General features: G+C 37.3%; 1 long non-coding RNA gene and 1 pseudogene across 1 annotated transcript; one reads left to right on the forward strand and one right to left on the reverse strand.

Annotated features, from left to right (window-relative positions):
• Positions 1-1,750: 1,750 nt before the first annotated feature.
• Positions 1,751-7,692, forward strand: LOC141422355 (uncharacterized). Its single transcript, XR_012446904.1, has 4 exons — positions 1,751-2,066; positions 3,298-3,499; positions 3,599-3,754; positions 6,531-7,692. It is a non-coding gene; the product is annotated as an uncharacterized lncRNA (long non-coding RNA).
• A 14,926-nt stretch (positions 7,693-22,618) lies between these two features.
• On the reverse strand, positions 22,619-22,717 carry LOC141422855 (U6 spliceosomal RNA; annotated as a pseudogene).
• Between the last annotated feature and the right edge of the window lie 1,218 nt (positions 22,718-23,935).

Raw genomic sequence — 23,935 nt, forward strand, 5'->3', positions numbered from 1 at the left:
GTATGAACTACTAGAGAGGGATCTTTTTTTGAAGGAGTGCTTTGAAGATGGAAAAAGGCAGCAGCATACTGCAGTCCCTTTTGATTTAAATATCTGTGGGTCTACATATTCGAGCTCTTCCTAGAAGTGCTTTATGGGAGACCTGGTGTGGAATTTCCTTCCAGAAATTAGTGAAAAGAGTTGCGCTCTGGTTGAACTCTGCTCTCCCTTCACTCTCCTTTGTTCTGCTTTTCTGATCTTCTTGGAAAAGGACTCTCAAAGTTTTCCTGTGTAGCCAAGGTGACCCACCATTGCTTTTCATCCACATTTATGGAAAGGGTCTGCTCCAGGTTTGTCACGAGGTCACATGGGTTCATTAAAAGTTCAGCACCTATGAATGAGTGTCTCCACTTTAGTAAAAGGCAGGGCTGCACTTGGATCTTGTGCCAGGAGCCCTTTTCAGTGTTCCCATTCCATGCTGGACAATTTCTTTAAGAAAAAATTTCCTTCTTTCTCTTTTTGTTATTGCTGGCATTTGAACTCAGGGCCTCCCATGTGTTAGGTTCTTTACCACTTCAGAGACTTTAAAAGCCTGCGATGGCAGGCGCCTTCCTCAAAGCCCCTCTTGCCTGGTTTCGTAAATGGGTCTCACTAGCAAACTCTGTCCTCTCCATCTCTTCCTCCCGTGTAGCTTGGATTACAGGCATGGTCCACCACCCCTGGCTTGCTCCAGATGTTCTTAAGACTGAGGTTTCGATTCTTCATGTCCACTTTATCTGGGTCTTGCCTATCTTTCCTCAGTGTCACTCTGAATGACAACACCTTGAACCATGGCTGCTTCCTGCTGGTGATGTCAAGAGGTGGAAGGTTGTGTGGGATTAGGGACCCCAGTCACCCACTTGGAGTATTCCTAGGGGAAGTACTCCTGAGTCTTTGGGGACATGCAGTGCCTGACCTGTGTGAATAACTTGGAGCATTTAACTGTTTTGCCATCCATCTGGCATGCCTCTTCCTTGCCACTGGCTTCCCCCAAGCCCAGACAATACTCAGCAACTGGACTCATTTACTCTGTCTGCTGCTCAAGTCCACAGACGCTGGAGAATAAACCAGCTCAGAGGACTTTTGGGGAACAGGGAGAGTGTGAATCCTCGGTCTATTGCCTCACGCTCTCATTTCCTGATGTCTTAACGGGCCGTCTGCTTTTCACAAGCTCTTTTTATCTACTTTCTTCTCATATTTCTCAACAATTTCTAATTTCAGCTCTGTAAAATAGGAATTATAATCTCATATAAGATCCTTCCATTTTCCAATGTAAGAATTGGTGAAATCAGATAACTAAATGCATGTACATTTCTATCCTCAGCAAATGTACATTTCTATCCTCAGCAAATGTGAATAATGAATGAAGCTTGTATCTGGGCCATAAACATTATGTGTTTGTGACAGGTTTGTTTTCTAAACAGAATGAGCATGCAGGAATTATATCAGATACTTACAAGTTGTAAGTTTCCCAGGATTAATCTCCCCCAGTTAGTTTCTGTCATAGGGTTTTCCTTGAACTTTGATTTTGCTTGGTGTTAAAATCTCTTCCTCTCCAAAATCACAGCCTGTGCCAGTATCATTTCCTTGTCCTGCCATATATTCTTGGGAGATACTGTGTTTACTAGTTCAGTTTCTCTTGAATATGTTAAGAAATTGGAAGTACCTTTGCCTCCTGACCATCTTACCATTATTGGATATGTGAGAAACTTCAGCCATCATGAAAATATAAATGTGTCTATAAGCCTCCTCTCCCAGCCTTGGACTCTGTTGTCCCAGCCTATATTTCTTTCCTTGATGATGCTCTTTTGTCCCAATCAGGGCATAGAGAAAAATGTCTGTGTTTGTATTTTCAGAGCTGAATTCAGGCGCCTGCTCTGAAATGAAGCTGGAGGGTGATGCTGCTGAAGGCTCAGGTGACCACACACAGGAGTTTCAACAGGGTCTCATTGATGCCACAAACATCCTTAAATGGAAGCTCTTGAAGACAAAATTACTGTTGAGCAGGTGCCAAATAGGATGCAGATTCCCTGAACTGGGACAAAGAGGTAATCCCACTTGTGGCACTTGGATACACTTATTACTGCTTGTCACCCTTCTGGTAGGATTGAGCTCATCCCCCTACTGTGTTTTCTCCTCAAGGTTTGTCCTGTATAACAGCTCCTGTAATCTCTGAGTGTTCGTACCTTGAATTTCCATGGGCTGCCACCTTGTCTGGACGTCCGTCTCCATCTCTTGTTTGTACTGTGAACTGTGTTCCTACCCAGCGCTGGTGTCCCAACATTTTAAATGTCATAAGTAAGTGCATCCTATGTTATCATTACTATAGGAAGAGCATTTCTTGGCCTGCTATGCACATGCAACTAATTTCCCTGCACCCCACTCTTTGTTGGCTTTTTGCTTGTCTTCTAGTCAGCCATATGGCTTGTGTTTTCCCTCCTTTTGCTTTTTGCCTTCCCAGCAAATACTCATCACCTGACTCAAACACGGTATCTGTTACTAGCCTTCCTTTGATTGTAGTGCAGTAAGACTGCTCAGGTGACATTTGGGGAGGAGGTTTGTTGTACATCTTCAGTCATTGACCTACGCTATGAGTTTTCTTCATTTGTAACAGGTCATCTCCTTTTCACAGCATCTTCCTTTCCATTTTCTTTTCATATTTTTATTTCATTTCTGATTCAACTGACTGAAACAGTAATTGTGATATATTTTATTCCTCCTGTTTCTAATGTAAAAATTCATGCTCAGATAATTAAGTATATGTACATGATGTTCTCACCAGATATGAATAATGAGACTTGTATGAGGAACCCATATATTATGTTTGTGGTAGGTATTTTATACCTGTTGTGCAATGAAAAGATATCAAATATTTTTGCATGTTATAATAATTCCTTAGGTTTATTCTCCCCCAGTTTTCTTTTCTGTCATAAGGTTTTCTGTGGACTTTGATTTTGCTTCATTTTAATCTTCTCTTCCATTCCAAAAGCACAGCCCATATCCGGTGTCATTTCCTTGTTTTGTCTCATATTCTTGGGAGATACTGCGTTTCACTAGTCTTGTTTTTCTTGAATTTTTAATAAATTGCAAGTGCATATGTCTTCTGCGATCTTAACTTGACTGGATATGTGAAAGCTGTCTGCGTTATGGAAATAGCAAAGTTGTCTACAGACTTCGTGTCCCTCCTGGACTTCCTTGTCCCGGCCTTTCTTTTCCTTATGTCCCTCGTAAACCCCAGTAAGGACATAGGTAACAATGGGTATGGTTTTGTTTTCAAAGCTGAATTTGAATGCTTTCTTTGGAATGAAACAACCTCCCAAGATAGAAGGTGATGTTCCCGAAGACTCAGTTGACCATGCATGTGGGATTCACCATGGCTTCATTGATGCCCCAAATGTCCTGAAGCAGAAGGTTATCAAAAGAATACTATTGCTCAGCAAGCGCAGAATAGAGAGCAGATTCCCTGGATCAACATACAGAGGTAGTCACCCTGTATGGCTGTGGCTCTTGGATGTGCTCAATCCTTATGATTCTCTATGTAGGTTTTGAGCTCATACTCCTACTGTGTTTTCTCTTTAAGGTATGTTCTGTCCAACAAGTGATGTAATCTCTATCTATCCTTACCTTGGATTTCTGAGGCCTGCTACCCTGTCTGGTCCTCCATCTACATCTCCTGTTTGCATTCTGAATGCTGCTCCTCCCCAGTGCTGTCGTCCTCATACTTTAAGTGTTACAGGTAAGCTCAACCCATGTTATTTCCATGTTATGGAGAGCATTATTTGAGGTCCTTAGTACATACAGTTTCCCATAATCCCATACTTTCTTGGGTTTTCATCTGTCTTCCCAGTTCCACTACCTCTTTCTTCTGGGTCCATGGCCTTTCAAATTACTTGTTCAGCTTCTCCTCTTGTGCCTGCTTCAGGGAACCAGACCACATCAATCCCTAATTCTTAAATTGGGCAGGCACATGAAAATGGTTAAAATTAACAATAAGGTGCTCTGAATAAAAAAAAACTAAATTGCAACCTGGGCTTTAGGTGGGAGGTGCATAATAAACCTGGAATCAGTGTTATCTTCAGCCCAGTGTGTAGAGCCATGTGTCCATTTTCATGGGTTTTCCAGGACACATTGTCTTTACTGCTTGGATTCTTACATTACCTGGAGGACATTAAATGGTACTGTGAAGGGACAGTGGTCGAAAATGATATTCTAATTGCAGTACTTCACAACTGCAAAGATCATGAGATCTTTAGGTAGTCCGTGTTCTGTCCTTCTTATTTCCTTTTTCACTTAACATGTTCAGGTACGTGTCAAAAATAAAATGCCAGTGAATCTGGAGGTTGCAAATATGTGAGTCTTTTATTTAACTAACGTAATCAGAAATGGAGTCCAACCCCATGTATATCGTGATCTAATATGATTGATTGAAAATACAGGCTGAACTTTGTATCAATCCATTTCAACTGACAAAAGAGTGATTTGCTTCAAACTATCAGAATGAAGAGTAAAATCCATAGAGCCAGTAGATCAGAAGCCAGTCATGAGAGAGATGGGGGAGATGAAATGTTAAGTTATGGGATCAGTGGTCTGTTCAGTATCTCCAGATCAAGATCCCCTGATAAAAGCACCTGAGGTAATGAGTGCCTTGAACGCACACATGAGAGTCTCATGTAAATAGTCTGGGATGACGTATGGGCATCAGTGATTTTAAAAAGGTCCCAAGTGATTCTAACATATTTAGAAAATTAGGAACACTGACTCATGATAATCTCAAGTTGTCAATATGGAATTTTCCCACTTGTGTGGCTTACTCCTTAGAAAAAGCTGAGCATCCATTAACTGCTGATGAAATTTGTATTTCCCTCTCAACAAAACTCTGTGTATTGCAGAAAAACATGGTGGTGAATGAATTTGGCCTGTAGCCTCCATACTTGAAGCACATGGGCACAAAGTGGTAACAAGTTGAACTAAGAAATAGTAGCTACACTGAAACTCAGTGTCCCCAAAAAATATTTCCTCCAATTACACATAATTGTATTTAGTTTTTTCTTTTTCATCTTTTACCATAAATCTGGCAGTTTGCATTATATATTTTTAACTTCCCAGTCCTCTAATGTGATTAGGACCACAATTTAAAAATTTTACTTTTGGTCAGAGAAAATCCCCACATAAAGCTTTTCAGTCTCCCTTCCTTGAAGGACATATAATAATACATCAAAACTGAATGTCAAGAAATGTTTTTACACTTACACTTCTTTGACATTCTTTTCTTTTTATTTTTTTTTCTGATGATACTGGTGTTTGAATTTGGGGCCTCACAATTGCTACCCGGGCACTCCACCATTTGAGCGACTCAGCCATCCCTTTTTTGTATACAGTATTTTTGAAATAGGGTTTTTAAAAGTATTTGCCCATACTGGATTTGAACCAGGATCTTCCTGTTCTTTGCCTCGTAAGCAGGTGGGCATGAGACACAGTGCTCAGCTTCTATGCCATTCTTGACTACCATGAAAAACTAAAAGGAATCTTTTCTGAAGGAGCAGTATTGAGAAAGAAAAATACAAACAGAGGAGAGTACAGTAAAACACAGGGCAGTCCCTTTTGTTTTAGAGATTTATGGGTCTAGCTATTGAGACTCTTCTGAGAAGTGCTTTGTGGTGTGACCTGATATGGAGTAGCCTTCAGGAATTTAGAGAAAAGAGTTGTGCTCTGGTTGAACTCACTGTTCTCCCTTCATTCTTTCCATTTTTAGTGAATCATTTTTCTTGTCTTTCCTAATCTGCTGTGGAAAATCACTATGGATCTTTCTTTAAATTTTTTGTCCTTGTCTGGCCAAGGTGACCCAACATCCATTGTGTCAGTTGCTCCCATTGGGTGCCTTCTTGCTCTTCCTAAATGTTTATGAAGAGGGTCTGCTCCAGGATTTTAAGAGTTTATGTGTTTTTAAGAGTTCATGTGTTCATGAACTCTTAATGAAAAGAGTCAGTCAAAGATCAGCCCCCAGGCATCACTGTCTCCTCTTTAATAAAGGTGGGACTGGACTTGGATGTGGTCTGAAGCCTGCTATCTCTCTTTCCTGTGGCTCTGCAACTGCCCACCCTCCCCTTTTTGGAGTCATAAGAGTTGTTTCTCCCTCCCACAGCAGTCTGTTTCTGAATGTGTATCCTGGGTGCTAAGAAGAATGAGCACTGAGAAATGTGAAAAGCCCTTGATTTGGTCAGGATAAAAAGGATAGGAGGAAAGTGGCTGATATCACCAGCTTCTGTATGGGACAAGGAAGGGGCCCTGATTCCTGTACCACAAGCTGAACTGAAAGTTCGGGAGGGTTTTCTCTACTTTGTTGTGGATGCCACCTTCCACTTTAGCCAGCCTGAGTCCCACCAGTTTGGCTCATTCTCCCAAAGGAGCTCAGGTGGTCTCTGTCCTCTTCTATCACTGGGCAGTACTTCCTGGGGCAACCATCCCCAGGACCTGACCAAGACTCTCATTTGATTTCTCTCTCCCTCTCTCAGATACCAAATGTTGCTGGAACAAGAAGAGATATTGGCAATTTAAATAAATCTGCATCACAGAAAGTACCTCTTCCATTTGAAGAAATATAAAACAACAAACCAAGTGAATGGCCAAATAGAACACTGAAGACATCCTTCATGATCATTGGATTTCACAACCACGAATGGCTCTTGACACTCCAAAAGGCCAGTTTTACTGGAGAAATTAACAATTTCTGAGCCTCTAATTGCGATTACTATCCGAGACCAAGACCAAGACCAAGGTCCATAACCACTATTGCGTGACCTTAATCCCAGCCCTCGAAGTTCCCACTCTATAGAAAAGCAAGGGCAGGAACAGCAGGAAGAAAAGAAGAGACCAAACTGGACCATTTCAGGATTTCAAATGCTATAAGCAGGCAGTATTAGCATTGTAGTGTTTTTGCTAAAGATGTTTAGCATGAATTTAAGCACAGGAAATTATCAGACACATGAAGAATATAGACCAGAAAACGAGACTACTGACCTATCTTCTTCGGTCAGGGTCACCATAAATGATACAACAACAAAGGAGAGGAGACATTTTGGTTGAAAAAGACTAAAAAGATAAATTTTTTAGTCTTTTTCAATCAACAATGTGTCCTCACTTTTTTGTTGTCAGTCTGTGGTGACCTTGACCTGTTTGTAGGGGACAGGTCAGGTGTCTGGCAACATGGCCCACATTCTTCTGTTGTCTCATAATTTCCTCAGCATTAAATTGAGCCTAAACTTTTAGCAAATCCCATGTATTGCTAATGCCACATGCTTCCTGTAACATCCTACTTGAAGACCTGCCAGTTTGTCTGTCACTCGTGTGTCTATTTAGGACTGTCACTTGGAGAAGGAGGCATCCATTGTGGGAGCTCATGAAAATGACTTGTTTTCCTTAAAACTGTTGAGCAATGTGGAGAGTAATACTTTGAGAATGTATAAATATTCTGTCTCCAATGATCTTCCTCTAAAAATACTACTGTCCATCATTCCACCTTGGCCATATCTTGGTTTTTGTTTTATACCAAAATTGAACATTCATGTTTATATCCTGAAAGTTCTAAAATTCAGTTCTTTCCATATACTTGTTTTTGCTGGCATTCTGTTTTAAAGAGGACATTTTCTCCCTGAATTTTAATTTAATCCAGAGTGAATATTACCAGAATGATTAAAACATTTGTGTTCCTCACTGTGGACTCATGTTTTTATTGAAGTTCTTTTATTTCTATAATCAGTTTTTGGGGTAAGGATATAAATGAGCACAAGCTCTTCCATATAATTTAGGCTGTGTTTACCATAGGTAGTAGATGGGATTTATTATAGCTCTTTCTCCATGGTGTGTGTGTGTGTGTGTATGGTGTTTGGCATTTAAGAGGCATTATATAGCTTTGTCTTTAGCATTACCCTAATAATGTTTTTGACATCTTTAGCATCCTTTAATTGACAAATATCTAATATTTGGTTTATAAGTTTTCTGTGAAACAATTCTACTTCAACTTAGGCAATCAATGACATTATTTGCTTTCTTATTTCTACTCACTGTGCCTGCCATTTATAGTGTTATTTCAACCCAAACTATTTCTTCCACATTTTCCACACCTTGCATTTTGATTCAGGTAAAAATTGGATCTATTAATGCTTATAATGCTCACCAAAGCTGAGTTGCTCATTCACCACTTGGGTGGCATTCCTGCTGGACAGATCTCAGGATGGAGTCAGCAGGCTCCAAGTTTTGCATGATTTAACACTCCTTTTCTACTGCCTTGATACACAGGTACCTTAGAGGACAGAAGTTGCCTGAGATTTATATGCCTTGCTTTTGTAGATAGGCATGTTATATATTTGGATTCTGGTTTTCAGTCTTAAATTTCTACCAGCTGTTTCATTCCTTCTTTCCACCACAGGTGCAGGGGATGCATCCTCAGTTTGGGTCTCCAATCCTGCAGTGATAAACATGTAAATGCAGGCATCTCTATTGCATGCTGACCTGGGTCTCTCTTTGTATATACCCAGAATTGGAATAGCTGGATCATATGGAAGTCCTGTTTTGAATTTTTTTGCAGAACCTCCAAACTGATTTGCATAGGGACTGAACTAATTTGCATTCCACACAGCTGTGTATAAGGGTTCCTTTGTCCTCACATCCTTACCAGTGTTTGCTGGTTTTTGTTTGCTTAATGGTAGCCATTCTGATTGAAGTCAGAATGTATGTCAGTGTAGTTTTGACTTGCATTTCCTAGATGACTAAAGATGTTAAACATGTTTTCATGTATTTGTATTGCCTATTTGTATTACTTCATTTGAAAAGTTATGCTCAGTTCATTGGCTCATATAATTTATTGGATTGATATTGTGGTGCTTGATATTTGAGTTCTTTATATATCCTGGGTATTGATCCCCTGGTAGATGGACAGTTGGCAAAGATTGTCTCCATTCCATACCTGTTTCTTTGCTCCAGTAATTGTTTCCTCTGCTGTGCAGAAGTCTTTTTTAGTTTGATGCAGTCTTACTTGTGAAACCTTGCTAACTTTGTTTTTCTCTTTTTTGTCTTTTCTTTTTTGGTACAATATTGGAGCCTGGACACAGGGCCTCACATTTTCTGTGCAGGCATGCTACCACCTGAGCCATGCTGCCAGCCAGTCAATACTTGCTGTCATTTCCTAAGCTATTGGTGTCCTATTCAAAAAGTCACTGAAGTGTTTTCTCTATATTTTCTTGTAGTCATTTCAAAGTTTTAGGTCTTTGTAGGGGACTTGAAGGCCACTGAGAAGTGTGTGTGAGTTGTGTGCATGTGTGTGGAGGAGGGGGGTACATGTGTGTGTGAGTGTATGTGATTTGTCTTTGTGAGAAATTGTGTGTACATATGTGTGTGTGCTGTGTGTGTATGTATGTTTGTGTGTGTGAATATGTCAGTGTGTGTGCATATGTATGATTGTGAGAGTGTGTGCTTGCATGTGTGAGTAGGTGCTTGTTTGTGTATGTTTTTCTGACTGCGTGAATATGACTGGGTGCATGTATGTGAGAGCATTTGTGTCTCTAATGAGAGTCTGTGTGCACTTGTGTTTACTTGTATGTTTTTATGTGTGTATGTTGTTATAGGCACCCAAATGCTGGGCAAAGCAAAAATACAGTTGGCTTTGTCCCCAAGGATTCCCTCTTCTCCAGTGATGTCCCCTCACCACCTGCCTGACATCCTCATTGGCATACTCACAAGGGCAAGGCCATGACCAGCCCTGGTGATGTGGTGACCCCAATACAAGGATCAGAACCAATAGCCACAGTATCTGAGAGTGACCCAGGGCCAGGCACCTGGTCCAGACCCCAATATGGCTGCTCATCTAGCTTAGGGTGCCAGTGAAGGATGTGACTGCTCTGAGAAGTCCTTCAAAATTGAAGGACAAACTGGGGCTTTGAAGGAGCAAATCACTTGACTCAGGGCCTTAGCACTTGCTGTTCCATCAGCCAAGAACAATCCACAGTGGTTTGATTGTTCTCTTAGCACCTTCAGGAGATTTCTACAAGCCCTGCCTGACTACTTTTTTCATCACCTGACTCGTGCATGCATTCCTTATGGTTTCTAAGACTTCCTCACTACACTGTCAAATGGGGACCTCTGTCTGTTTCACTCAGTGACATGGCCTAGTATCTTGATTGAGTCTCTTCAGTCAGGGATAAGGTGAATGTGCACTGGGTGATTCAATTTGGCAAGGGTTCTTCATTCACGGTATGTTGAATCACAACTTTGTGCCTTGGGCTGGGCAAATCTCAGTCAAGACTCAGACCAAGAGAACATCCTGGTGCTGTTTGGTGCTCTGTGTGTGTGTGTGTGTGTGTGTGTGTGTGTGTGTGTGGTGAGATCCAGACAGATTTATGCTGAATATTATCAGACCTCTAAAGAATAACAAACACCAATGTTCCTCAAACTAGTCCAAAAACATACAAAGGGAAGGAATACTAGCAAATTCATTCTATGAAACCAGTATTACCTAAAACCAAAACCATGTAAAGATGCATCCAAAAAAGAAAGTTAAAGGCCAATATCCTTGATGAAGACAGATGCAAAAATCCTCAATATAATACTTGCTAACAGAATCCAACAGCATGTTAAAAAAGATAACTCACCATGAACACATTGGTTTCATTCCAGGGATGCAAGGATGGCTCAGCATATACAAATCAATAAATGTAATACAACACAAAAACAGAATCAAGGACAACAACCATATGCTCATCTCAACAAAAGCAGAAAAACCTTTGCCAAAATTGAACATCCTTTCATGATAAAAGTTCTGAAGAAACTAGGAACAGAAGGAACATACTTTAACATTATAGGTTTCTATGGTCAACATCAACTGATGGGCATGAGCACCCAGAAGTGGGAACTCACACCCTCCACCCCTAGCTGTGCATGTCTGGGGATAGAGCAACAGTCCCAGTTCTTTTCTTCTCTCCCACAGTTGTAGTGCTTACCAAGGAGGTATCAGGAATGAGTCCCACCTGGGGCTGGGCAAAATTTCTCTCAGCTGAAGTGCTTGCAAGAACACAGCTGGTGCTAGAAAAAGTTTTTCCCCAGATCTTTGGCTATGTAATTCATGTAGGGACTACAGCTATAGCCACAATGGCACTTCTTGAAACTACCTCTGTATGTAAGGGAGCAGTGGAACAGCAAGTTTAATTATGGTTAGATATAAGGCAGACACATCTGATTTCACCACTTCTATACAATATTATACTAAATGTTCTTAGCTAAGTAAAAAGGCAATAAGATGAAAATTTTAAATCTAGATTAGAAATTGAAAAATAAAGCTATTTTTTATGTTCTAATATGATTATGTATGGAGAAAGTTGTTTGGAATTGACAGAAAGCTACAAGCACTAATAGGTGAGTTCAGCAAAGTTGTTTAGTAGGACAGAATCCAACATAGTAGGTGGAAAAGTGATATTTCTGTGAACCTGGAATGAGAAATTAGAATTTGCAACTAGTGAAATAGAGTGTTTCAATATCTTAAAATATCTGAAATATTTTATAATAAATTTTACTGAAAACGTTCAAGATAAGTACACTGAAAAGCATTGCTGAGAGATCAAAAATAAGTGGAGATATATACTATATTAATGCATCAGAGAATTCAATATTAAGCTGTCAGTTAGCCATAGTTTTTTTCTACATATTCAATGCAGTCTAAGTGGAAATGCAGTGAGTATAGTTATAGATTGAAATGTCACACTGCACCCAATAAATACACTAATATGTGACAATTTAAAATACATCCTAAAGCATAAGTTAAAAAAATGAGAATTTAGTGATATTGTTTTCTTAACTGACATACTGATTTAACAAGGTAAAGAAAAATACAGAGTACTAAGAAAAACTGAGACAATTTTGGAGAAAAATGAAAGAATTTTAAAGGACTTTGGTGCCAAATTTAAAGAATTACTACAAAGTTTTGGGCTGGGTATGGTGGCTCAAACCTATAATTCTAGCTACTTGGAATACAGAGACAGCAGGATCTTGGTTTGAGCCTAACACAGTCCTCCCCCAACCCCCAAAATGTTAGCAAATCCTATCCCAAAAACAAAACCAAAAAACAAGGCAGACATGGTGCCACATGCCTGTTTTCCTAGCTACTCAGGAGACAGAAGTAGGAAGATCTTAGTCCAAGGTCAGCCTAGGAAAAACCAGAGATCTGTGGCTCAAGTGGTAAAGCACCTGCATAGCAAACATGAGGCTCTGAGTTCAAACCCCAGTATTGCCAAATAACAAAAAAAACTGTTAAATACCAACAGCCTGGAATGAGTATGAAAGTAGAGAACCAATGGGATGGAATAGAGTCCAGAAATAAATCCTCACATATCTGGTTAACTAATGCTGAACCAAGAGCAAATGCAACTCATCAGTGAGAAGGTAGTCTTTCCCACAAATGATTCTGGAACAACTGGGTTTATATATGCAAAGAAGAGCTTCTATCAATATCAAACACTGTTTTATAAAAGGCAATAAAATATACCACTGTAATATCTAAGTTACAAAACCTCTAGGATAAAATAGGTTATTACTGTGAGATTCTTTTTGGATAAGATTTCTTAGATACAAGATCATAGCTAAAGTATACAAGGAAAACTGATGAATTGTACTTCATCAAAATTAGGTACTCTTCTCTTCAAAAAATGCAGCAAAGAGAAAGAAATGAAAGCTAAAGGTCCACAGAAAATATTTGCAGGTTATATCTCTGATGAAAACTTTGCATCCCGTATTAAAAAGGGCCCTCACAATTCAATAATAAGAACACAAACAATTCAATAAAAAACAAAAGCCAGTTGTCTTGAATCAACACTTCACCATTGAAGACATACAAGTAGTAAATAGGCACATGCAAGAACTACTCAACATGAGTAGAAATTTGAGAACTGGAAATTAAAGCCACAACAAGATAACTTGGCACCCCATAAGACTGTCTAAATAGAAAAGATGGTTTATACTATATGTGTTGAGGTTGTGGAGCAAGTGTTACACCCATTCACTGCTGGCAGGAATGTGAAATGTTATAGCAAAATTGGAAAGTAATTTTCACTTACTCAACACTTAAATGTACATTGTTCCACTCTTAAATATTTATCCAAGTGGAATGAAAGCAGAATACATGTTCACAAAAATACTTGAACACAAATGGAGATAGTGTAAATGGTATAGTAGCCCAAACTACACAAATATCCATCTGGAAAGGAATGAATCAACCAGTGTGAACTAATGAAGCCAGATGGTAAGAATGCATATTTTATGATTTCATATAAAATGCAAATTCATTCAAAGTAATTAAAAGCAGATCAAAAGCAGCTTGGGGTCAGGATGACAAAGATGAATGATGGGGACAAAACAGGAAAGGGAGGGAAAATTTAAGGGCAATTGGTTCATTATTACACATCATGTGCATGGCAATATTTAACATAAAATCTAATACTTAAATATGGGACATTTATTGTATGATATGCATACTGCAATACAGCTGTTTAAAATGCTGTATATGTAAAGTGTATCAGCATATTCTATAATAATGCTAAGTATATGAGTTAATTTCTTAATAATCTTGATTGAAGTGTTCTACAAAGTAGTATCACAGCCATACATATAATTATTACTTGTCAATTTAAACTAAAATTCAAAAAAATATAAGTTGGGGGCCTATGTCTTAGAAAATTATAGGTAAGGGTTCAAGTATAAATGTTGCAATAATAATACACAAAAGTCATGCTGCATGATAAGCTTAACTTTCTCATTAGTAAATGTAAAGGTATAAACCAACCACCATTTTATTAGTATTTTGAAAGAAACAAAGATAGTAAGGACATGAGATACAAGCAATATATTTGGTCTTACATAAAAGTAAGAGTCCTGGTAATAGTTTTGTGAGGTATAAGTTTTAAATTTGCATTTCTCTTTTTGCATCTCCAAGGATGTATCCTTTGAAAAGCATTTTGTTAAACCCGTGGTAAACACAGCCTGTCTTGTGTCTTGGTAAAGGGCTCATGGAATGGCTGTATGGATATTCCCAATACTAATGGGGCAACCACTTCACTTTGTCTATCAGGAAGATGAATCCTATGTTCACCCTGAAAATGGTTCCCTGTGCAGCTTCAGTGGCAAATGTCAGCAGACTCAGAACAGTGAAAGTTCTACAGTTTGAGAATTGTTACATGTTAGGCTCCCTTAAAAAACTGAGTTTAATTTCTCTTAATGGATGAAAATCAAACAGGAGGAAACATATGTATTTAAAAAGGTATATGAAAAATACTGGAAAATTTAAATTACCCGTATCTCTCTTAGGGAAGCTCTTTTCTGTCACTTTTCTCAGCTTATTTTTCTCCCTTGCCACCAACATTGTTCTTTAGATCATCTGTATTTGTTATAAGTACATCTCCACATTCTAAGAAGATTTTGAATGTACTCACCAAGAACAAATGGTAGAAGTTTAACATGATGGCTGGGCAGGTTGACCATCAACTAGAATAGTTATGAATCAGAATATTACACTATGCTTCAGAAATATGAAAAATACTACATTCATAAAAATAAATTAAAAAATGTAAAATTCAGATAAATAAGTAAATTTATTTATATTTACATGTATAACTATAGTTCTTCACTCTATCTACAAATAAACAAAACTGGATGCAAACAGACACTGAGCTATTTTCCCCTCAAAGCCATGAGCACCTGATCCCAATATTCCTTTGTTACCTTTTTTATTTGCTACCATCTTCCATCCTATGTTGTCCTGGTCATCTATTACTCTTCCTACACCACTAACTGCTACCCACCCACACCTACTTCATGATTAGCAGGTGATTTCACTTCATAGCTACAGGAGGAAATAAATATCTAGTACTCCCCCAACTTTCTACACAGCATTGACACTTTCAAATAGTCTTTTTGCCTGCTGAGGTCACTCTCCTATTCTTTCCCAATATATTCCCTGCCTCCTGATCTGTTCTCTACCTCTACCACATAGATATGGCTCTGTCATCAATTGCCCTTTCTTCCACATCTTCCACATCTTCTACATCACTCATTGTCACTCCAATTCCATCTACAAAAATGTTTAGGTCCTCATACTCCTTATCTTCTTTATTCTTTCAGCTTCTGCCCCATTTCATTTTCATACAATATTTTTCTAAAGATAAACCTACACTATGTCATTTTTTGCTCACACTTCTTTGTGCATCTTATTGCACATCTAGAAACTGCTGTCATCATACTACTGAAATTATTTCTCTTTTCATCCATGGCATCCTAATTACAAACTATTAACAATAGGCTCTCATCATCTTCATAAAAAGATAAACTCTGGCACATTAAAATCTCAAAGAATTCATTTGATCAACAACTATTCACAAGTCAGGCAGCACTAAACCAGAAGTGGTTCAAGCTGCACCCAAGCTTGAGCAGAAGGCTTTTTCAGGACCAGTATAAAGGTAAGGCAAAGGAAATATGGACTACCAAAAGGAGAGCAATAGACATACTCATATCATGCCAGTGGAAAGTCCCTGTTTTTTTAACTAACATTTTGTTCTGCAGCTGTGATCAAAAGAGCTTAAGTTTTGTTTTTAAAGAAAATGGCCACATAGACTGAGTTGTGTGTTGGTTTATATACATAGGAACTTAGCACTGGAACTGTGTCAACTTAGTTTCTTCCCAATTAATTATTTTAACAGCTTACTTTAACTCTCTGAAGTATCTAATACTTTTAGGAACTTCAGAAATGTTATTTCCTGATCTTCCATGCCACTCTGAGGGACATCAGAGGAGCCAAGCTCTTTTCAATTCTTTTCTCCTATTCCTATCCATTCATTTTCAGTCTCTTCCACTCTCTAAATACTTGTGTTCCCAATAATCTATTTTCAAATGTCCTTGCCTGAGATCTACTTATGTTACACCATGGTTTCATATTTCATCTATTTGCCAGTTGCTTTCCAATCTGTAATTCCAATTCCCTTCCCTCTTCTGCAGCTTAGAATTTTCTTTGGGGCCACAGATACACAATCCCAAATATTTAGTGTGAATCTCTAAATAGGCATTTATTTAGCAGGTGTTATTTAGCATTCTCAACCAAATCTCACCTTCTTCCACACCTGCCTCTTTTCTAGCTTTCCCTAGCTATTTAAAGGTAGCACTATCCTTTCCAAGAAGACACTAAATACCCTGAGAGACACAACAGATCTTTCTATGTATCTTCCAATCCATTTGTTCAATCATTTTTGTGATCCTCTGTAACCTGATATGTGTATAATCCTCTTTCACTGAATTAGACCTCTTTTAATCAGTCTTAATATTTCCCAGAAATTTACTAGAAATGCCACTTAGATGATCTGCCTCCAGTCTCTATTATTTGAGCTTCATTCATAGATGCCAGAATAATATGTTTAAAATATAAAATCAATGAAGTTATTCCATCTATTTTGTCTATACATTCTCAATGCTTATTCAATATTGTCCAAAGTTCTTACTAGCCATCCAAACCCCTTCAAAATCAAAATACACTTAGTAATTTTCAGATCCATACTGCACAACTCCTTACAGTACATCTTTATGTTCTCTCACTGTGTCCTTTTTGTGCTATGCTTACATCACATTGTTCTTTCCATACAGGGTAATGTATGTTTTTCCAGAGACAATTGGCTGACATCCTCTACAAAGCCTTGAAGAAAATTCAAACTTAAAATATATGACCCTATCCCTTCCCCTCCAACAGAATTAATCATGTTCTGATCACTCCATCTTCTTATCCCTACGTCCTTAGAAATTGAAATTGGAAGCCAGGTGTGGAGGCTCATGCCTGTGGACTCAGGAGACAGTAGTCAGGAGGATGGTGGTATGAGGGCATCCCAGGAAAAAAAGAAAGAAGACCCCATCACAACAAACAAGGCAGGGGTGGTGGTGCACACCTTTAATTCTAGCTAAACTGAAAGGTAAGGATCACAGTTCAAGACAGCACAAGGCAGAACCACAAGACACTCTCAGAAAAATAACTAATGCAATAAAGGGCTGAGGATGTGGGTCAAGTGGTGGAGTCCTACCTAATGAGCCTGGGGCCCTGATTTCAAACCCCAATACTGTCAAAAATTTTTAATTAAAAATGGAAAGTCACTGCAACTAAGAACTTTTAGAAGAGGGGAAACAGAAATGCTTAAAGGATAATTCTGGTATATCATACACATAACTGAACCATCAACCAAAATTATAGTAGGAATTTCTGAATGAAAGGAAACAAAAGAAATATCCAATGTGAGGAAATTCTAATTCTGACTGGGAAGCATGCATGAGCATTGAGTTAAAAAATAAGGGGAAATATATAAATACTATGTTAAGGTAAAACATTGTCCCCTGCATTGGGACCTGACCTGATAACCTTAAAATTAGAAAATTAAACCAGGATAAATGAATGAATCACATATCAAAATTATCAGGAGAAATTAAAGAAGCACCTACAGCAGAATTAATAGACTTTATTGCTTACATTAGAAAAAATGAAAATCATTAAAGTACCACATAACTGAAAAAGTTAGTGAAATGTCTAAAGAATGCACTGAAGATATGAGGAGAAAATAGCAAATAAGCATAAGAGCTAACAATAATGATACAGAAAAGAATTTGAAAGATAAGCACATCCTAAAGTTCACTGATTGAAAATGCTAACTCAAGCTAAACTAATCAAGAAAAAGAATGTAAAAATAGATGTACATTCTATATAAAAAGGAACATAGAATTTTTAAACCTGTTGAATTCACTATAAGAGGGCATATAAGATAGACAGGAGACAAACAGGGGATAAACCAATTTGGGTTATAATACATATATGCATGGAAATGTCACAATGAAACTGTGGGTATAGCTATCTTAAACAAAAATGTCTTTTTTCTAAAACAGAACAGGAAGGTAAAACAGGTCCTGTCTAGGAGTTTGCACCAGTGGGAGGGACGATGATGGAGAGAAAGGGTATAGGAGGATGAATATGGTGGAAATACTTATATAGTTATGTATGAAAGTGGAAAAATGAGACCTGCTGAAACTGTTCTAGGAATGGAGAGAGGGGTATAAAGGAGAATGATGGTGGGGTGAATTCAATTATGATACACTGTAAGAACTTTTGTAAATATCATAATGTACTCCCAGTGCCATGATGTGATAATAAAAATGTAAAAACTTTTCAAAAAGAGGGAAAAAGAGAAATTAAGTCTGTGAATGCAGACTTATACATTATTGCTGGAAGTATAAACTGGAATGATAATTTAGGGGGACAGAATTTCTTACAAAGATAGGTATGAATTTACCTTAGGATCCAACCATTCCATTAAAGGTTAAATGAGACATGCACGTATGTTTATAGCAACACTTCTTAAATGAAGTAATTGGAAAATAACACAAAAGTTTGCATATCAATGACAGATACATGAATTATTGTATTTATTCAATGAGATGTCACAGTGCTAATGAGAAGGAACAGATATGTACAAAAATAACTAAAAATCTTAAAAGCATATTAAGAAAAGCAAATCCCAGAAGAATACTTGTGGCACAAAAAGTTTTATAAAATTTGAAAATAGTAAAACTTATAAAATATTATTCAAAAATATATGCATCTATTAAAAGCTAATTTTTACTTATTTTCTGTATTACAAACATGAAATTCAAGAGATTCTATGATTGAAAGGGAGTGAAAAGCACAAAGGAAACACAACAGAATAGAGAGAATAAATGATTCACAAAGGTTTCTAACTACTGGATAGAAAATTACAAAGAAATGAAAGAGACAATGCTATCATCAGCAAGCTCCTTAGTTATTTATTCATTATTTGTGGGGGGGTGTTAAGTGAAGTACTTATTTTCTTATTTTTAATTTTTAAATGAATTGAAAGTAATATCTTAAAATGGAAGCTTTAGTTTTCACCTTCACTGTCCCTTTAGATAGTAAGAAATATTAGGATATGAAATACATGCTTACAAAATTAGGTTTTTTCTCACGGTTTATGTTTTCAATGTCAGACACCTGTTAAAAACCTGTTTCAATTAACCTGTAAATAGCATGTACAAATATATTAATTTTAAATTTTTTAATTATAGTCTGAGGAAGTAGAGAGAATAACTAGCTCTCATGATTTCTGTATTTCTGTTCACTGATTCTGAGCAAGTCACCTCAGAAGACTTTAATACCAAAGAGGAGTAAAAATTGGTTTTTCACTTAAATTTTGGAATTATTTTTAATGAAATTTAGGAGTCAAAATGGCAGATTTAGGCAAGTATAAATAGACCAGCTTCTGTTACTTTGTTAAAGAATAAAGCATCTGTCAGATTTTGTCTTTACTCCATTCTACTTGTTAACTTCAATTGAATCATTACTCTTTAATTTGAATTTGGATGACAAGAGTTCCATCAAATTGAGGGAAAAATAGGTATTGACTGATATCTGGGTTTCCACAATTGACTAAAATGGAAACATGTTTACTATCAGCTCAGGCAGCTTCCCAATTCATAGTTCATAGTCTTACCGATTCCTTATCAATAATGAGATGGCCATTGGTGCTGCTTTACCTTCTGGTGTAAGAGAGCAGCAAGAATATGCTGAGGCCCAGTGATAGAGTTGAAGGGAGTACCAGGAAGAGTACTGTATTCTTTTGATTAGATAACTTTCACCCTTTTAAAAATTGACGCAATTTGTACATACTTATGGAGTACAGTATTATAATTTATACACAAGTACAATTTCAAGGATCAAATCAAAGTAATTAGTTTTTCCATCTCCCCAACCATTGTCATTTCTACATGTTGGGAACCCTGAAACTCTTCTCCTCTAACTGACTATGGTAGAACAGCATCCAATTTTTGTGGTTTTGCTAACTTAAAATGCTAGAGTAGAATAAAAAATACCCAGGTGTTTTAGTACTGCGGTAGAGAGCAGACATGATCAACTTGAAAGAAGAAACTCAAATAAGATAGACACTTTTTCAAAAGTTTCTACAACTGAAAATATCCTTGAGCAGACAGCAGGGTTGCTTAACCTCGGCAATGTTGATTTTGTCCTGAAAAGTTGTTTCTGGAGGATGTCCTGTGTGTTGTGAGATGTTTAGCAGCACACCTGGTACATTCCCACTAGATTCTAGCAGCACCCAAACCCCAGTTCTGACCATCAAACATGTCTGTTTAAATTTCCAAATGTCCTCTTACGGCAATAATCATGGCTAGTTAAGAATAATTCCCTAGGGGCTGTTGGAATGGCTCAAGTGGTAGAGCCCCTGCCTAGCAAGCATGAGGCCCGAGTTCAAACCCCAGTACAAAAAAAAAAATTCCCTACACAAAAAGTATGCCAAATAAATGTCACAGTTTACAAATAACAAATTTTAAGTGAACTAAAATGATTTAACAAATTCAAAGTAACTTAACTATATCCCAAAACCAAACTCAAGAAATTAAAAGCAGCTCACTAGTAGAGTACTGGCTTAGCATGAAAGAGGCCCTGGGTTTGATCCTAGCACCACAAATAAAAACAAAAATGAATACAGAAATAAAACAAAAACAACAAAGGGCATCAAGTCCAAGAAATTATGTTCTCCTTGTAGGATAGAATTAAAATTTAAATCAATTACATAAAAATATTTGAAAAAACCCCAAATAATATATACTTCTAAATAACCCATAGGCAAAAAAAAAAAAAAAAAGATATCAAGAAGGAAATTAGAATGTATTTCAAAGTAAGTGAAAATAAAGTGTTTGGAAGCTAAAGCAGTATTCAGGGAATTTTTCATTGATGAAATCTAACATGCATTCTGGAAAACAGAGGAGACAATCTTTGTAATCAAATTCGGCCAAATAGAAATACAATGCTAAACTCATGATATGTAAAAGTGAAAACTGATAAAATGAATGCCATCAAAATTGGAAACTTCTTTGAAAGACACTGTGAAGAGGGTGAAAGGACATTTTTGAAAATGTAAAATAGAGCAATCACTTTGGAAAAGAGTTTGGAATTTTCCAAAAGATAAATATATAACCACTATGATATCCATCTTACACCTGAATATTCATTCAAGGAAAATGAAAACACATTTCCACATCAAGAGCTATATGTAAATATTGATGGACGCTTTATTTGCATTAGTCAACTATAGGAAACAACTCAATAGAGAAACAGGAAAATTTTAAATTATGCATACCAATTGTTATGATTTAGATTAAAAAAATGGCATGAAAGGCTTGTGTGTTGAAGGCCTTTCTCCAGCTGGGGACAGTATTTAGTGGTAATTGGATAATGAGGGCTCTGATTTCATCTGTTGATGAGTTCATAACTATATGGACTATTAGGATATGAGGTCAACATAGAGAAAGTAGGTCACTGGGGGAGTACCTCTGAAGGACTCACTGTCTCTGCTTTCTGGCCACCAAGAGACGACAAGCTTTCCTCCATCATGCCATTTCCCTGTGACATTTCTCCTTGCCATGGGCCTAAAAGCCACGGAGTCAGCCTACAATGGTCTGAAACCTTTGAAACCATGAGCTAACATAAACCTTTCTCCTTTAACTTCTTTTTCTTAGCTATGTTGTCACAGCAACGAAAAGCTTACTAACACACCTATACAACTGCATGATAATCAGTAATGGAAGACAAACTATTGGTACATAGTGCAAAAATTCAAAGAAACATTTTCTTCATTTACTACCTTACATTCTTTCACATTTTTCAGTTCTCTCTCTCTCTCTCTCTCTGCTTCCATTATAGTTCCATCTCTAGGAAGAGAAAAGATACTAGGAAGAAATTATTTATACCAAATGAAGAACATTCATTCTGAAAGACCCATCATATGTAGGGAAAATATTTTATCTGCATTAGGCTGAATTCTGCCTTACCTCATCCTGTCAGTATACATCAATTTCAGTCCTTCAATGTTTGGGAGAAATGAAGTCAGGCAGTTCCGTGGTCCATACAACGTCAACCACTAACAAAAGAATAAAATGTAAGTATACTTTAATATGATAACATCAAATAAGTATACTAGGGAATGCTTGCTTATAACTATAAATCCTCAAATATTTTTCTTAGAAATATATAATGAGGGAGTAAATTTAACCCACTTTTTTTCATTGAATGAATTAGCAAGTCATTTAAAAAGTAGTAAGAATTTGATCCTGGATCCAATCATTGACAGTAGTTCTAATCATTTCTGCATTAAATGCATGCAACTGATTTTGCCCAAAAATCTCACTAGCAGCAAATTTATTTTGAGCCTTGGAGGCTGAATGCACTCAATTGGCACAGATACCAGAACTATGCTTCTTAAATCAAAAGTCATATTTGTTATTCTCTTACCTGGATCTTCAGAAATTTTTAAAAAATGCTTTTATTCCATTTTTGAATTATCACACATTAATAATATGAGGAGTTTTATTGTGGCAATTGTATATATGCATACAGTATTGTTTGAACAATTTCACCCCCTCAATTATATTGAATTTGGCTTATCTTACTCAAAATGATGATCTCTAATTCCATTCCTTTTCCTGCAAATTTTATTTTTCTTTATGGCTGAGTAATAAAAATATGGAACCCGTCATGAATTTGCATGTCATCCTTGTGCAGGGGTTATGCAATCTCTCTATCATTCTAATTTTAGCATCTGTGCTGATGAAGCCCATGTTCTGAAATTTTGCCAATTTCCAGACTTTCTTTTGTAACCCTGCCAGGGATGATAACAGGTTTCTGGGAATCTCAGACATTCTATTACCCTGAGTTATGCTTGACACTGCCCACAGAGAACTATAGAGTATGTCCTACTTCCTCCTTTGACTTTTTTCACCATATGAAATAGTGAACCACTTCCCTCTTATTAGAGGATGATCACTAGCCACTTCTCTAAAACATTTGTGTGATCTATCACCTCATTCATTCAAAATTATGTATTAAATTTAGTGATGAGAAGAGGACCTGCAAGAACCCACTGAGATTGTTAGAAACTATATTGCCTGATGAAGACAATCCACAAGGCATGCGCTTACACAGGCGATTCTCACACAGGGTTTTTCAATCATCCTCATTATCCCTTGGTTTCATTTTTACCCAGAAACCATGCTTTCCTGACATCACACAGACTTGATTGTTGCCCTGATACTCTGAATTACTTTGGAAATCTTCTGCTGAAAGAGATTGGGAATAAATAAAAAATAATTTAATTTTGTTTAACAGCAAGACGTAGCTCTTGTATACTTCCTTTAAACTCCTCATGGAGAGTGAATAATCTTAAACTTTTTCTGTTGTCTCCTAGCATTTGCAACTAATAGAAAACAGTTGACAGTTTCAACATATGTCTAGACATTACCTAAGCAGACCTGTGAGCTTGGTAGGTGAATTTCATGGTTTCATGATGCCTCAGGTGATGGTTTTACAGCACTTTCTACCACTGTGTGATAAGAAATTCCAGGATAACTTCTTCACTCATACACTGGGCACATGGGTAGTCTGACTGGAATTGAGAAGGTCCGTTGAGCATCTTTCTTTCTGCTCATGACTTCTCTACATGGGGACCTTGGACTTCCTCACAGCATAGTAGTCTCCAGATAGTCAGACATCTTACATTGTAGTTATCACCAACTGAGGGACTAGTCTAAGAAGCAGGAATTAGAAACTACCAGTTTTTTAAGTTCTAGGCCTGGAAACTTCCAAGAAGATCACTTCTAGTATATTCTATTTGTCAAAGCCATCAGAGGACCTCCCCAGATTTAAGGGATCATGGATCTCTCAAAAGTAAGGCTATCAAAGAATTTGAAGCTATCCTTAATTGATCATATTTAATCTATGTTCTGGCCCTCCCAATTCAAATGAGTTCCAATAGCCTGTATCCACCCATGTAACTGG

Source organism: Castor canadensis, chromosome 4, assembly GCF_047511655.1.
Source record: "Castor canadensis chromosome 4, mCasCan1.hap1v2, whole genome shotgun sequence".
NCBI classification, from domain to species: domain Eukaryota; kingdom Metazoa; phylum Chordata; class Mammalia; order Rodentia; family Castoridae; genus Castor; species Castor canadensis.